Source organism: Trematomus bernacchii, unplaced genomic scaffold, assembly GCF_902827165.1.
Source record: "Trematomus bernacchii unplaced genomic scaffold, fTreBer1.1, whole genome shotgun sequence".
NCBI lineage: Eukaryota > Metazoa > Chordata > Actinopteri > Perciformes > Nototheniidae > Trematomus > Trematomus bernacchii.
In genome coordinates, this window is record NW_022988007.1 from 2,911,921 (window position 1) to 2,926,091 (window position 14,171).

Below are 14,171 nucleotides of genomic sequence, written 5' to 3' on the forward strand. Positions count from 1 at the left end.
CTCCAGTGTGGAACCCCACTGCACCCCCTGGTGGATCAATGATCCATTGCAGCTGGCTTCACAATAATTACATTTATTTATCACGGGGGCGGTCTCAAGTCAGACTGGGGAAATTGAAAATAATTACTTCATGTATCTGAATTTTTTTGCTCCGAATTTACCAATTCAAGGTAAAATAATTTGAATGGTCAAATTCAGATCACAAAATTCAAGTTAAAAAAATTCAAATGGACAATTTCGGTGCTTAAAAATTCGATGTCCAAAATTTCGAGGGAGCAATCATCCGGGCTACCCAGACAGGATAAGCAATCGAGCCTGAATGCAATCGAACTGACTTCTGGCCTATCAGAGCACGGCTTTGTCAGTCATGTGATCAAAACAACCCGGAAGAAAGATGACGGGGCGCCGGTAAGTAGTCAGTTTGTGCTGTTTATTTTACAAGCAGTGAGGGCTCGACAGCATGTGTACCTTACATTAGCTAGCTAAATGAGTGATGTAGCCTTGTGCCTTTCTGTCAGTAAGCTACGTAGTTAGCATTAAGTGAATCACACACGTTACCGTGTCCTTTTGTGTGTGTGTGCAGGGGAGGGGGGGGGGGGGGGGGGGGGGGGGGGGGGGGGGGTAAGATTAAACATGTTAAAGGTAGGGTAGGTAATTCACTTCAGAAATACTTTTTGTTATATTCCATGGGATGCTCTTAACATCCCGATAGCAATGAATAAATTAAATGCATTGACAATAAATACATACAAAATGTCATTTTGTGGAAGCCGTAGTACTGTAAAAAGCACGACCAATCTTCTGAGCCGGCCCGGCTAAAATAACTGGATGGCCTACCTGCCTGTCAGCCTTCCATCTGTGCCAAACTTATCTCGTGCCCTCATTGGTCATGTGCGCGTTCGTGTGTGTTGGAGGAGGGGCTCTGTAAGGAAGTCTGAAGGAAGGGGCAGATTTTTTTTCCCGGTTGTGTGTTACTTCAAATTCTAGCTTACTCGAGCTGGTTCTCCATTCTTACCTACCCTACCTTTAATGTTACTTCAGTAAAAGAATGGAGTATAATCCGGAAAATGTTGTTAAAAGTATTTCAAGTAGAAGAAATATATACTATTACAGATTCATTTAGATTCATTTCGGACGCCCCTACCGATGTGGGGCCGTGATCGGCACGGGGTGGGCCCTCGCTGAAAGGAAAACCCTCCGCATGACTTGATATGCCCCCTTCATAAATAGATTAAATTATAATGAAACCAGCTGCAATGGATCATGGATCCACCAGGGGGAGCAGTGATTAACCTGTTAACCCCCAAGCCTGTTTTTCAGGTCTCAGGCTCGAAAATGACATTTCCAGAGCAAATGACCATAACTACACTTCTAAAAGGGAAAAATGTATAATCTTTTTTCTCAAAGTAATGATAAACCTGTGAGTTGGATGTAGAAAAGTCAGAATCAATATAGATGTTTTTTATTTTAAAGAAAACTCAGATTTTACATAGTAAAAAACTGTAAATTATAGTGTCCGTCCAAAAAATTGTTTTTACTTTTGAAAACCACCCTTGACTGATGGGATGGTAGACTAAAAGCTTTAGGAATCCAAAGTACAACATATAATAAGTACCCTGTATCAAGATTGATGCAAAAACAAGTGACATTTTACCTTTTTAGAGAGGTTTAGCTAAAAGACTCCACCTCTGGGGTCATTTGGGTGGAAATGGGCGTTTGTGCCGTTTCCTCTGGAACCCATTGGTCGATTTTGATGATTGACATCTCTTTTCAACCATTAGAGCCAATAGAATCGAAGGGGAATTTTCACATACACAACCAACGTTACGATTGAGTGGGGGCTATGCGCAAGCAGTTTGCCCAAAATGAAAGCTGTTTTACGCTCTGAAATCTGAAAACTGAAAACTAGTTTATTGCTGATGGATTATCAGAAATAATTTCAAAGTGACACAGACACATTGGATTAACCTATGGATTCAACTTCAGCAGCGTTTTATCGTTTTAATGCCATTGAAGACAACTTTTGATCAGACAACGACAAAGGTAAGACATATTGCCGTGGTTGCTACCTAATGCCACGTGTTGTGATGTCTGTTTTTGTTTATAATGTAGCGAGTTCTGATCATGGAGTGATGCTATAGATACCTATCGATTCTGTGTACTCTCACGATGCTAATCGATATGTTAGATGTGCAGTTACGATAAGTAATAAGGGTGTTATACCGTGTTTTCTGTGCTAACGGCGTTAGCATTTTTTCGCTCAGGACTAATTCAGAGGCTCAGCGTTAGCCTTGTGTTTTTTTGTTGCTAAAAATGGTTCATATCATCAGTTAGCTGAGTTTCTTCCCGTTACATGGATATGAAACATTCATAGTTTATTAAATATTAAGAAGCCCTCAGACGCTGTTTCCTGCAGATGATGCGTTTTTCCGCCCGGGGCGGGGGGATGGGGTTCAACAGGTTAAAAAGCTGCCACACTGGAACTCATGTGAAATAAACAGCTGATAGATATATCTGATATAGCGGATCTTTGTTAAGTTCCATATGTCTCGGATAGGATCATATTTTGTGCCAAATAAGAGACATGTAATCATTTACAAAACATCACCAGTCCGCGGCACTGTGAGTGCAGACGCTCGATGTGTCCCATTATCATTCATATCACAATCATATCACATCATAATGTATCATATATTTCCTTATCTGAGTCAGCTTCTTGAGCCGTATCTGGTCGTGCAATACTCACAGTGTCACATACTGTATGCAGAAGTATTATTTTAATACTTTAACACATTAAGTTGACGAAACACTCGAGTCAAATGTAATTAAAGTCAGATCCACTCGTGTGGATATCATAAACCTGATATCATTAACCTGTTAAGCACCAAGCCTTTTTTCATGTTTCAGGCTCGAAAATGACATGCCCAAAACAAATGACTACAACTTAACTTCTAAAGGGTTATATGAATAATTTCTTTTATCAAGCAAGGTTACATCTGTGAGTTGGATGTAGAAGTGTCAGAATCAATATAGATGTTTTTTATTTAAAAGAATATTTCAGATTTTACATAGTAAAAAAACTGTAGATTAATAGTGTCCATCCAAAAATTCTTTTTTACAGATAGTGAAAACTACCCTTGGATGACTGGGTTAGTAGACATAAAAGCTTTAGGAATCCAAGTACAACATATAATAAGTACCTGTATCAAGATTGATGCAAAAACAATGACATTTGACCTTTTAGAGAGGTTTAAGCCAAAACCACCCACCTCTGGAGTGATTTGGGTGAAAAAGAATTGTTTTCCATATCTCTGGCCCCCCTTGGTCGATTTTGATGGTTGACACCTGCGTTCTGACCGTTAGAGCCAAATAGAATCGAAGGGGGAGGCCCCCACACACACACGTTGTGAAGAGAAAAAGGGGGGGGTTGCGCGCATGTAATTTGCAGCAGAGTGGACCTATCTCTAGCTCTGGCATTTGGAAAACGAAAAAGCAGTTTTATTGCTTATGGATTATCAGAAATCATTTTCAAAAGAGGACACAGACACATTTGGATTAACCTATGGATTAACTGCAAGCATCGTTTTCTTATCGGGTTTAAATGCCTTGAAGACCAGTTTGACCAAGGTAAGCCATGTTAGCGTTCTAGCTACCTAGCTCCACATGTTATGATGACGCCTTCGTTTATAGTGTCGCAAATGTTTATCACTGAGTGTTGAGGGTGGGCACCCCCAGAGTTCTGTGTCTCCAGCTGATGCAAAAACGAGGGGTTGGCTGTGCATCTAGGGATAAGTAATAAGGGAGTTAGAGTGAGTTTAGGGTGCAGATATAGGTTACATTTTTTAGCTCGTGGCTAATTCAGAGGCTGAGTGTTAGCAGTGTTGGGGTTTTTTTGGAGAAAAAAAATTAAAAAGATCAGTAGCTGAGTTCTTCTTCCCGTTACATGGATATAAAACATTCATAGTTTATTAAATATTAAGATTCCTTAGACGTTGTTTCCTGCAAATGACGCGTTATTATCCGCCCGTAACCGGGGGGGGTCCGTGCGTAACAGGTTAACAGGTTTATGATATCAGGGTGATATCATAAACCTGTTAATGTACGCATTCAAACACTTTTTTTTACCAGCTGTTCTGTATTCACCTTGCAGGTGCAGCTATGTGGCTTTTATCCTGGATAAAGTGTTTAAGTCATGGATGTTTAAAGTTTAACTTCTTCATATTTGTCTAATATTATAGTTTCTTTTCATTCAGGAAGTATGATGCTGCGCTTTCCAGTACGCTTCTCCATGTTTGTGATTGGTCAAATGTTGCTAACCCCGCCCCTTTCATGTGAACGCGCACTCAGCCGGACAGAGAAACCCTGGCTTGAGTTACCGAGATGATAACCAGCGTCGTAGGACCGCTTAGCGAGATCGCGTTTGTTAGGGTTAGTTAAGCCAGATAACTCAAACATATCCAGGGTCTGTTGAACTGGATTTGTAGTACAGGCCTCAGGTTCCAGTTCAGTGTTATCTAAGCTTATCTTCAGACAGCAGTGTTTACCCTCCATACCGAGCAAACTCAGAATACAGTCTAATTTACAAGCTTATTGACTTTATAGTCTTCTACCCTGGACTTGTGGCTTAAGATAAGAGCTATACATCAGGGTAAACAATAAAACACAGGTGCCTGACATTGCTTGGAGATGGGGCTTTCGTTCGGTCCTGTAATTCTTTATTTACAACTATTAGTGTGGATAGACACATCTGTGTGGGCAGCTATTAAAAGTTTCTTAATATTCTGTTTACCCCATCTCCACATTTAATCAACTGTCATTGATTGTGTTGACTGGGCCAGGTTTATGTACCTTTTCTCCTCTTGTAACTTCACCATGTTTCCACACTGAGTGATTGGTGCTACGAAGATGCACAGGAGAATGAATCTGGCCTTTAAGAGCCATTCTCTCCTCCGCAGAATGAAATTGCAAAGATTAGTTTGGTTTTCCAGCAGGCTCAGTCTGGGCCAATGCAACTGCAAACATTATCATTAACAACAACGGGTGCATGTGCATGCCCTCATACCCTGTGGATTGGATGTCTTATTAAAGTGCATATAATGGATTGCATGTGATTAATCAATGCCATCCTGTGCTGATATATTTGAAGAAAAAAAAGCAGTATTCTGAATTTTCATTTAGTTGACTGATAAACTTAGTAAATGTGCAATTTGGGTCCCACAACAATCCCATTAAGGCAGCATGCAGCGGTACAGTATGTGTGTCCTGTGTGTGTGTGTGTGTGTGTGTGTGTGTGTGTGTGTGTGTGTGTGTGTGTGTGTGTGTGACCTAGCATTACTATCCTTGTGGGGACCTAAATCTGTTTACACAGTCACGTGTGGGGACTCGCCTCCCTTATGGGGACATACATTGTAGGGTGAAGACTTGGTTAGGGTTAGGGTAAAGGCCCCTACACACCAGGCCGATATCGGCCGTCTTGCGTTGTTGGGCGAAAACGGGTTCCTTGTCGCCCAAAGTCAATTTGGTGTGTCCCGAACCCTCGCCGTGACACGCCTTATTTGGCCTTTCACGATCGACACCCGGCCGATTCAACATGTTGAATCGGCCGGGTGTTGGACACAAGCTATCGGGCCAAGAAACCACTCTGATCAGCTGTTCAGCTTGCAAATGAGAAGCGAAACGGAAGTGAGGGACGTAAACAAACGATTTAAATGTCCTCTCTTACCTCCCACACATAGCAGGGACATCTCTGATATCGGCGGGAGCGTCCCCGGCTGTCCTCTGCTGAGAGCTCCGTGATTTGTTTGGTCAAGTCCGGTTTTTCATCTCATCGTAAATTTAGCAAGAAGTGGCCATTATTACATTGCTGACTCAATAAACTACACACCCGCCAGAACACTGCGATCATCAGATGCAGGTCTATTAACTGGGATTTTATAGTATGTCTGCACTTTATGTGCTCATTTCATCATGCATGTATTTTTATATTCTAAAACATGTTTTCGATGGACGAGAGTGAAAATGGAAAGCACACGCTATTTGTTTGTATATCAGTCTGTTCTTCTTCTCTGTCTTCCGGTTGTTGCCTATTTTGAATGACGAATACACACTACCGCCGCCTGCTGGTAAGGACAGTTATTGCCACTCACGCATGCGCAGTTCGTACGTGCTCGGCTGTAGTAAAGCGGTGATTTCCAGTGCGACACACGGCCAATACGCAGGAGAACTCGTCGATGGATCTGTCGGTGTCGGATGTCGGCGAGTTCTCTGGTGACTGCCTGGTGTGTCAGGGCCTTTAGGGTTAGGGTTAGGCATGTGTTGGTTATGGTTAAGGTTAGAATAAGTCTCCAGGAAATACATGTATGTCAATGTAATGTCCCCTGAAGTGATGTATACATGGTATGTGTGTGTGTGTGTGTGTGTGTGTGTGTGTGTGTGTGTGTGTGTGTGTGTGTGTATTAACATGTATGATGTTGTAATTAAGTGCATGATAAACCAATAAGTGGAATCAGATTAATTTTTTTACTTTATTGTTGCATGATATCTGAATTATTGGCAATCAGTCTGACCATTTCTCAACACTTATCTAAAGCATTGCCAAAGCCCCTTTCCCAGAGGGCCGCTGTGATTCCCCTCTGTATAATGTGCGCTACACATACTGTATGCTGGTAGTTTTCATACTGCAGAACTGTTCCTTCAGTGGTGATCCTGTCTTTTATCTCAGACTCTGAAACTTCAGGAAACTGGGGGCATGCTTCGGTAAAATGCCTTTCCTCCATTGTCTCCACACTTAGAGAACAAGTGCAGCTGTGATTTGTCATGGATCAGGTGTTACAGCGAGAGTCACTGGTCTCCAGTCAGAGCAACACATGTCTTGTGCCCATTCCTTCGCTTTTTTACTGCAGTTCCTGGTAAATAATCTGCACTGGAATTACTCAGCAACTTTGGGTCGAACTTGGTAATGCGAATTATTGGCATTAATGTTTAATTGACACGTTAAGGTTTCTAGATGAATCTCCAGCGTTAACATGTTAACATTCACTGCCCTTGTAGTTATGATTCAATATATAATAAAATAACACTGAAACGGGCCATTCTGTATGCCACCTGTTTTAGACATTTTGAAATAGAAACACAGCTGAGTCAGTGCTGAAGGACATTTTGATCATTTTATCTGTGGCCAAAACAGAGCTTTTAATGACTGAGAGAGATGGCTTTACACTGAAAACACTGAAACGTTGACTTTAATTAAATGTATTATGTCCACAAATTTCATATTACTGTATTAGATTAGTTGAAAGCAATAACATTACGTTTAAATATATTACATTTACGACATAATACACTTAATTCAAGTCAATGTTTCAGTTTTTTCAGTGTAAATTGGTTAGGTGTTGTATGTAGAAAACATCTTATAATAATTAGATAAAAGATAGTACCATTACATTACATAATAATAATATGCAGTTTATAATATAGAAAATTGAAAAGGTTTGGGTTTTCTGAATTTTGTATTTAATTCAAAAGCTTTCCTGTGCTCGAGTGATTCTGACAAGACCACAATGTGTCTACAGATAGAAGACAGGCCCTTTCCCTATACATTGTTTTTAACTCTGACTTTGTATCACAAGGGTATCTATTCACAAAGGGTCTGTATGTTGTCAGAAATGCAAACACATAGTAGTGTATGTGGACCAGCATGTCATAGCTACATGCATAGGGACATTCCTACAGTACACTGCGCTCTGTTCTACACAATGAGAGGCTGATTCAGAAACTCACATGATCCATGAGGCAAACAAACCGAGAGCTGTGTGACCATCCAAACCCTGAACACAAGTCATCCTCTGTGTCTAACATATCAGCCATCCGGTCAAGGTCATCTGCATGGCATTGACCCTGTGTCTTTAGGTTTCTACACCTACTTCATATTCCTGCCTTTTTATTATTTATATAGCAGCAGCGGAAAATATGAATGTGAACTTTGATAGCGTTTCCATTGCTCAGGATAGAGACCCACCTGCGCTAAAACGTTGACTTCAATTCATTGTATTGTGTCAACTGATTTCACATTGCTGTTAGTTAAAGCCATCATTTTACGTTTAAATAAAAAGGGTTAGGGTTCAATATTAGGTTCAACTTAATAGTATTGCTTCCAACTAACCTAATAGAGTTATGTGAAATGAGTTGAAATTATACATTTAATCAAAGTCAACGTTTCAGTTTTTTTCAGTGTGGTAAAGGAACAGGATCAAATCAGTCAATTCTAACAAAAGGCTTAATTAATCCTGCAAATATTCAGAACAAAGCACATGTTGGACTAAAGTCTTCAACCCTAGGTTCAGACAGAGCAGAGCTTCTGTCCGTGATCATTGGGGCCTCAGTGCTGTCTATCTGATCTTCACCTACTCTAGATCCAGGACTGCATCAAAAAGTAATGTCCAGCTTCAGTACAAAGGATCGTAGAATGAACCATTACATTGTAACAAGATAAAAGGCAAGATGGGATGCTCATACTGTTTGGTATCACACAAAGCCACACACACACACACACACACACACACACACACACACACACACACACACACACCACACACACACACCCACACACACACACACACACACACACACACACACACACACACACACACACACACACACACACACACACACACACACACACACACACACTACCCATTAAAAGCCTCTCAGAGACGTTATTCTTGTTACGCTGTGTGTGATCACCTCAGAAATTGTCAGCACTTCTGCAGTAAACCTGCATCAGCTGTGGCTCGCTTTTCACTTCTCCTCTGAGCTAAATTGATCCATTAGTGAAAGCAATTGTTCAGAGAGTGCACTTGTTCATTTCTCTGGTTTCAAGGAGTAGAAAAGGCAACAAAATAAACATCACCACACACTCCAAGGACCATGCTAACTCATTCTGGCATCTTGAATGTTCTCTTGCAAATAAACGTTACAGCTGCTATGCACCAAATTCTTTCAAGTGAATCTGGTCAAAATTGAAGGCACATTACCTTAAATCAGGTCCTTTGAGCCACAACACACTCTGGCGATGCATGATATTAGCTTAATATCCAGAATAATACATCACTGGAGAGTAGTTGTAGAGGAAACTCAGAGCACCATGTGACAGACAGGGTTACTTAGCCACACAACTTAGAGGCAGCATCTTTTAGTTGAAGCTCAACAACCATGAAAAAGTAACTTTATAAATGAAATAGCAAAAGTTGTAGGAATACTGAAGTGTCATTTTATTACCAGTCAAGGACTTTAGAAAGTTGGCTCATGAATGTGAAGAACAACATGAGAATAGAAGCAGTAGAAACACACTATGATGCGTAACATCTACAGAATATGAAAATATATTTGAAACAAACTGCCATATATTCTCATAAGGAAGAGGGTTCTTTCAAAGCTATTCCTGCATATAATAGATAGCTTTTCACAAAGAAGCAACAAATCTTATTCTGTACTCCTCTTGATAAAATTTCCAATGTGTGGCTTTGTTAGAGCAGGCCTTGTAAATGTTTTGATATTGAACAGATGTCAGGGCTCACAGCAGCAATACATCCTGAATACAGCATGATAAAAAAAAAAAAGGCTTCCATACCTGCACGATGCTGAGAAACATACAATGATAAGGTTTACGTGACAAAAAGTATATCAAATAATGATTGTCTTACATCAGTTATGAGGCATTTGTTTAGGTTGAATTACCTTTCTGACATCACATCAGGTTTCTTTTTCCAAGAATGCATACAAGGAATAGAAATAAGAATCACTGTGCGGCGTGTGGTGCAGTGGGTTGTGAGTTGGTGTTCGGATCAGGGGGTCACAGGTTCAAACCCCACTGCAGCCAGCATGTTGTTGTGTCCCTGGGCAAGACACAAGTCGCTTTGGATAAAAGCGTCTAACAAGTGACATGTAATGTAATGTAGTAGCAAATTCAACATAACTCCCTACATTCAGCAAAAGGTTGTTGCTGAGACATCTGTGTAGAAGTTGTGTTTGTAAAGCTGATCTATCTGTTCAGTTTCTGACCAGTGTGCGTCTTCAGAGCATACACGTAATCATATATAAGCACATGATATGGTAACTTATCCAGGACCCGTTCAGCCAAACCCTCAATTTTTTCTTTATTTTGGACAATATTACCACTAACATTATTCATCATCATAAAGGAACATTGCCGTATTTGACCCAATCAGTGCACTTTTTCTCTTACAGTTCAAATGTTCTGTCTTCCATAAACAATGTGTATTTATAGTTGACAAAGGAAAGAAAATACATTGTTTTTCTTTATTTTTTCAGAAAAGGTTTAAGGGTAGGTATAGATGTGTCTTTAAGGTATCGGTGTAGCAGGGAATAGCAGGTTATGCTGTGTTTTCCTTACATTTTGAGGCGGTGAAACTACATGTTGAAGAAGGTTGTGCGTGTCATGGCAGAGCACATTTCCTGTAATATTGCCAAGTCCATGTGGAAAGATGTTTAGGCATTATTTATGCTTTTACTACTGTATGATTTCAAAGTTTACAAGCCATGCTATTTTGCAGCCCAACCTGTTTTATTGGACATCTAGGAATATTTGGCAAAAAATGTTATTCCCATATTTCATATTTGCTGAAGATTTCACTCTGCCATCTGGCAGGGTAGAAACTCGTTTCTGAAAATATTGACATCAGGGATCCAATCCAGGAGCAGCTCTCTGAATTGCATCCCTTTTTAAGCCTTTACTTTACTTTGCTCTTGCTTCTGTGTTTCTAATGACACCAAACAATATTTAGCACTGATATTGAACAGTCGCACAGACAACTGATCCTGTGTCTCATTATGGAGTTCTCTTCTCAAAGGCACTGCCAACCTGTGTGCTTTGTTATTTAGATGTATGGGGAAAACATGCATAATTGCTAAGTACTTATTTACTCAAGAAGGAACACACAGCCTTCTCTGGATTCCTCTTGGTGTGTTTTAGAACAGGGGCCTGAGGAAGAGCATCACACACCGTGAAGCTCTGTCTCGGATCACACTTTTATAAACAGTCAAATGTTGTGCTAAAACGTATTGAGGTAATAATATAGCACATTACTATAAATAGAATAGGCATTCATGAATGTAGAGCTTTAAACATTATGATATGAAACGTCAGTATCACAAAGTGATGTGAGCAATGAGTCATCTGGGCCTTTCTGTTGTTCTACACCTGAACGACCCGGACGCATGACTTAATGCTCCAAACTCCCTCATTCAATGATTGACCCTTGCATCTTTCAAAATAGCATACAGCCTATTCATTAAAACAATTCTATCAAGCTTTGATTTAAATTGATGATGCATTTTTTAATTACCATTTAACTGAGTAGAATGCTTTAGTTGTTTTTAAATAATTATTGTATCTTGTAAAATTGTTTATTTCATTTAGTTTTTTAGAAGTAAAGATGTAGCTTACTGTCACCAATGCTTCTTCTCTTGCAGCCTTCTGACAGGAATCTTAGCGTCACACACTTAAACATGTAGCTGGAATTCAGCCAATCAGGATGAGTCATGACTCTACCAGGTTGTTCCCAATTAAGTCAACATTACCCTTGAATCACAAGATAGGAAACTCTTGATGAGCTCTCCATCTGATCATATAATTAGTTTCAATCTATTAATCAAGCTGTGCGCTCCAACAGGGATCCACCACTTCACCTTCTGCCATGACAAGCAGCCACATTAGGAACACCCCCCCCCACACACACACACACACACTCACACTCAAACACACTCCTCTATGAGACTGTGCAAAGAAAGAAGAAGGTGTGGGACACTGCTCTTCCTGTTAAACCTCCCAGATGGCCCCCACACTTCAAGAATCCCAAAAACATCTCAAATACAATGATCTTTAGGCCCCGGCCACACGAGGACGATAACGGTCGTATCTGCTCCAGTTCACTATCAGATAGACGGTTCGGCCACACGAGGCCGACATGGAAACGCAGAAAACGATAACGATAACGGGTCCCTAGGTGGGTATATCTGCAAACGAAACGCTCTGGGGGGGGCAAACGGCTCCGTGTTTACGCCTATACAATCATGTCCTGATAACGATGACGCAATAGCCCCGCCTCTCCCCACCTCTCCTGCTCAGAGATCAGCTGCTGGGCTGTCAGAAGAGGGGGAGGAAACGAGAGGCTCCGTGTTTTATTCCTATATGATTATATAGAGTCGTTATCAATTTGTTTTAAAGCTCAATAAATAACAAAGAAGACCTTTGACCGGCACTTTTCTAATTTTAAACTTTAACGGACATGTTGACCGGCGAAACAAAATCTAACTGAAACTCTGCCGCACGGTCCCCTCGTTCCTTGGAAGAGGCGGAGAGGTGGGTGTTTGTCATCTGCTGGTGGACTAACTGGAGAGATTTACAGCAGGAGCAAACGCTCAAACAGCGGAGAATAAACAGAAGGGCAACCATGGCAACCATGCGCGGGAAGTCTTCTTCGCTGCTTTTGTGGCAGGACTACAGCGCCACTTACAGGCCTGGCATATGTACTACAGCGTCTCCAGCGCTTTCGAGCGGTCTCGTGTGAACGGACACGTTTCTGGTGCCTGTTGCGTGTGGACGGAATACTTTTTTGATAACGATTGCGGTCCGTTTGCGTTATCGTCCTCGTGTGGCTCCAGCCTTAGTCCCAGACAAAATGCCTCTACAAAGACAACCTCCATACACAGAGTATCTGCAGAGTGTCACCACACACTCTGCTGCAAATGAACCTTTAACAAGAGATGAAACCCACACAGGAGATGTAGCCTGAACACACCATCAGGCACCAACTTGCCCTTGTCTTGAGTTGTTGAATGGTAAATCTTGTCTATCTGTACGTTATGAATCTGTAGCTCTCATCTGAGTTCACAGTGATTACCACGGTCTCTTTAACATCACATGTGGAGAAACCTTTAATGATATGGTTGGAGAAAAAAAAGGCGATCACAGAGCAGTTTGATAAGGGGAAGATATGTGATGAGGTAGAACCTGGAGGGGAGATGAGAACAGAGGATGGGAGACGGGCATCTCTGACCCAGCTCCTGACTGGCTGAGAATTCAATATAAGAAACTACAGTGATGACAGCGGACTCTGTGAAAAATACAATTACAAATGTAACGTTATGATGATAAACTAACAATATGTTGCAGGTATAACCGAGTTTGAACCAAAGGGAGAAGAAAAGCAAAGCTCTGGTAAATCCAGATGTTCTATTCATTTAACTCTCTGTTCAAGAAAGTTTATGAAGTTTCTTTGGTGATGGATAAAGTGAGAACTTCACTGGAATTAACACATGTGGAAACACAATATATATATATTTATAAAACGGACAAGTCAAATCAAGCAATCGTCGCGTCGGGCCGAACCACGCCCCTTAGCTGTGATATAATGACCAATATACTACGGCCTGTCGTGAGCTATTGCTTAAATATATCGTAACAAATATCTCCATGGTGCGACATGAACATTTTCATTCAAAATGTTCTGGTGTTCTAAGCCTTTCAGCCTCATTCATTTCCATTTTGTTTCTGACATTAAAAAACAAGCTTTAAGACTTTATATTCAGAGAGTAATCCGTCACAGTGAACAATATCTGATCAACTTCTGATCGGACTGAAGCTCCACTCACTTGGAGGCAGAGGTGGGAGTAAAGTCCTACATGTGTCAAGTCAAGTCAAGTCAAGTCAAGTCATACGAAATTCTGATGAATAAGCCCAGTTTCCGCATTTAAATCAGTTAAAAGACAGTGGTTATGAAAATGGATTTAACCCACACTACTTCATTACATACACAGTTAATCATTTGAAATCTAATTTAGACCGATGGCAATCATATCAAATTCATATTAACCCTAGAACTGCAGACAATATAGCTAGGACTCAATGAAAAAGTCTGTTCAAAAAGGCAGAATTCCAGGTAAGAAAATCGTATATGGCATTTGCCATTACACATATTTAATTTAAATTTCTGTTAACACTAGAACCGCCAACAGCGTCAGCACCTACATAGATATCATTTTCAAATCATTTAATTTGTTCCTCTTCATAATTTCCTTATAAACTATGTAGGACGATTTAAAACTCACTTAATTGGGTTAATTTAGAAATGGCTTCAGTTTATCTCATAACA

At 40.6% G+C, this 14,171-nt stretch overlaps 1 protein-coding gene across 1 annotated transcript in view; it reads right to left on the reverse strand.

Moving 5' to 3' along the window:
• The window catches only part of ntm (neurotrimin), a 501,504-nt gene that overhangs the window by 281,154 nt on the left and 206,179 nt on the right, over positions 1–14,171 (reverse strand). The window lies entirely within an intron of this gene.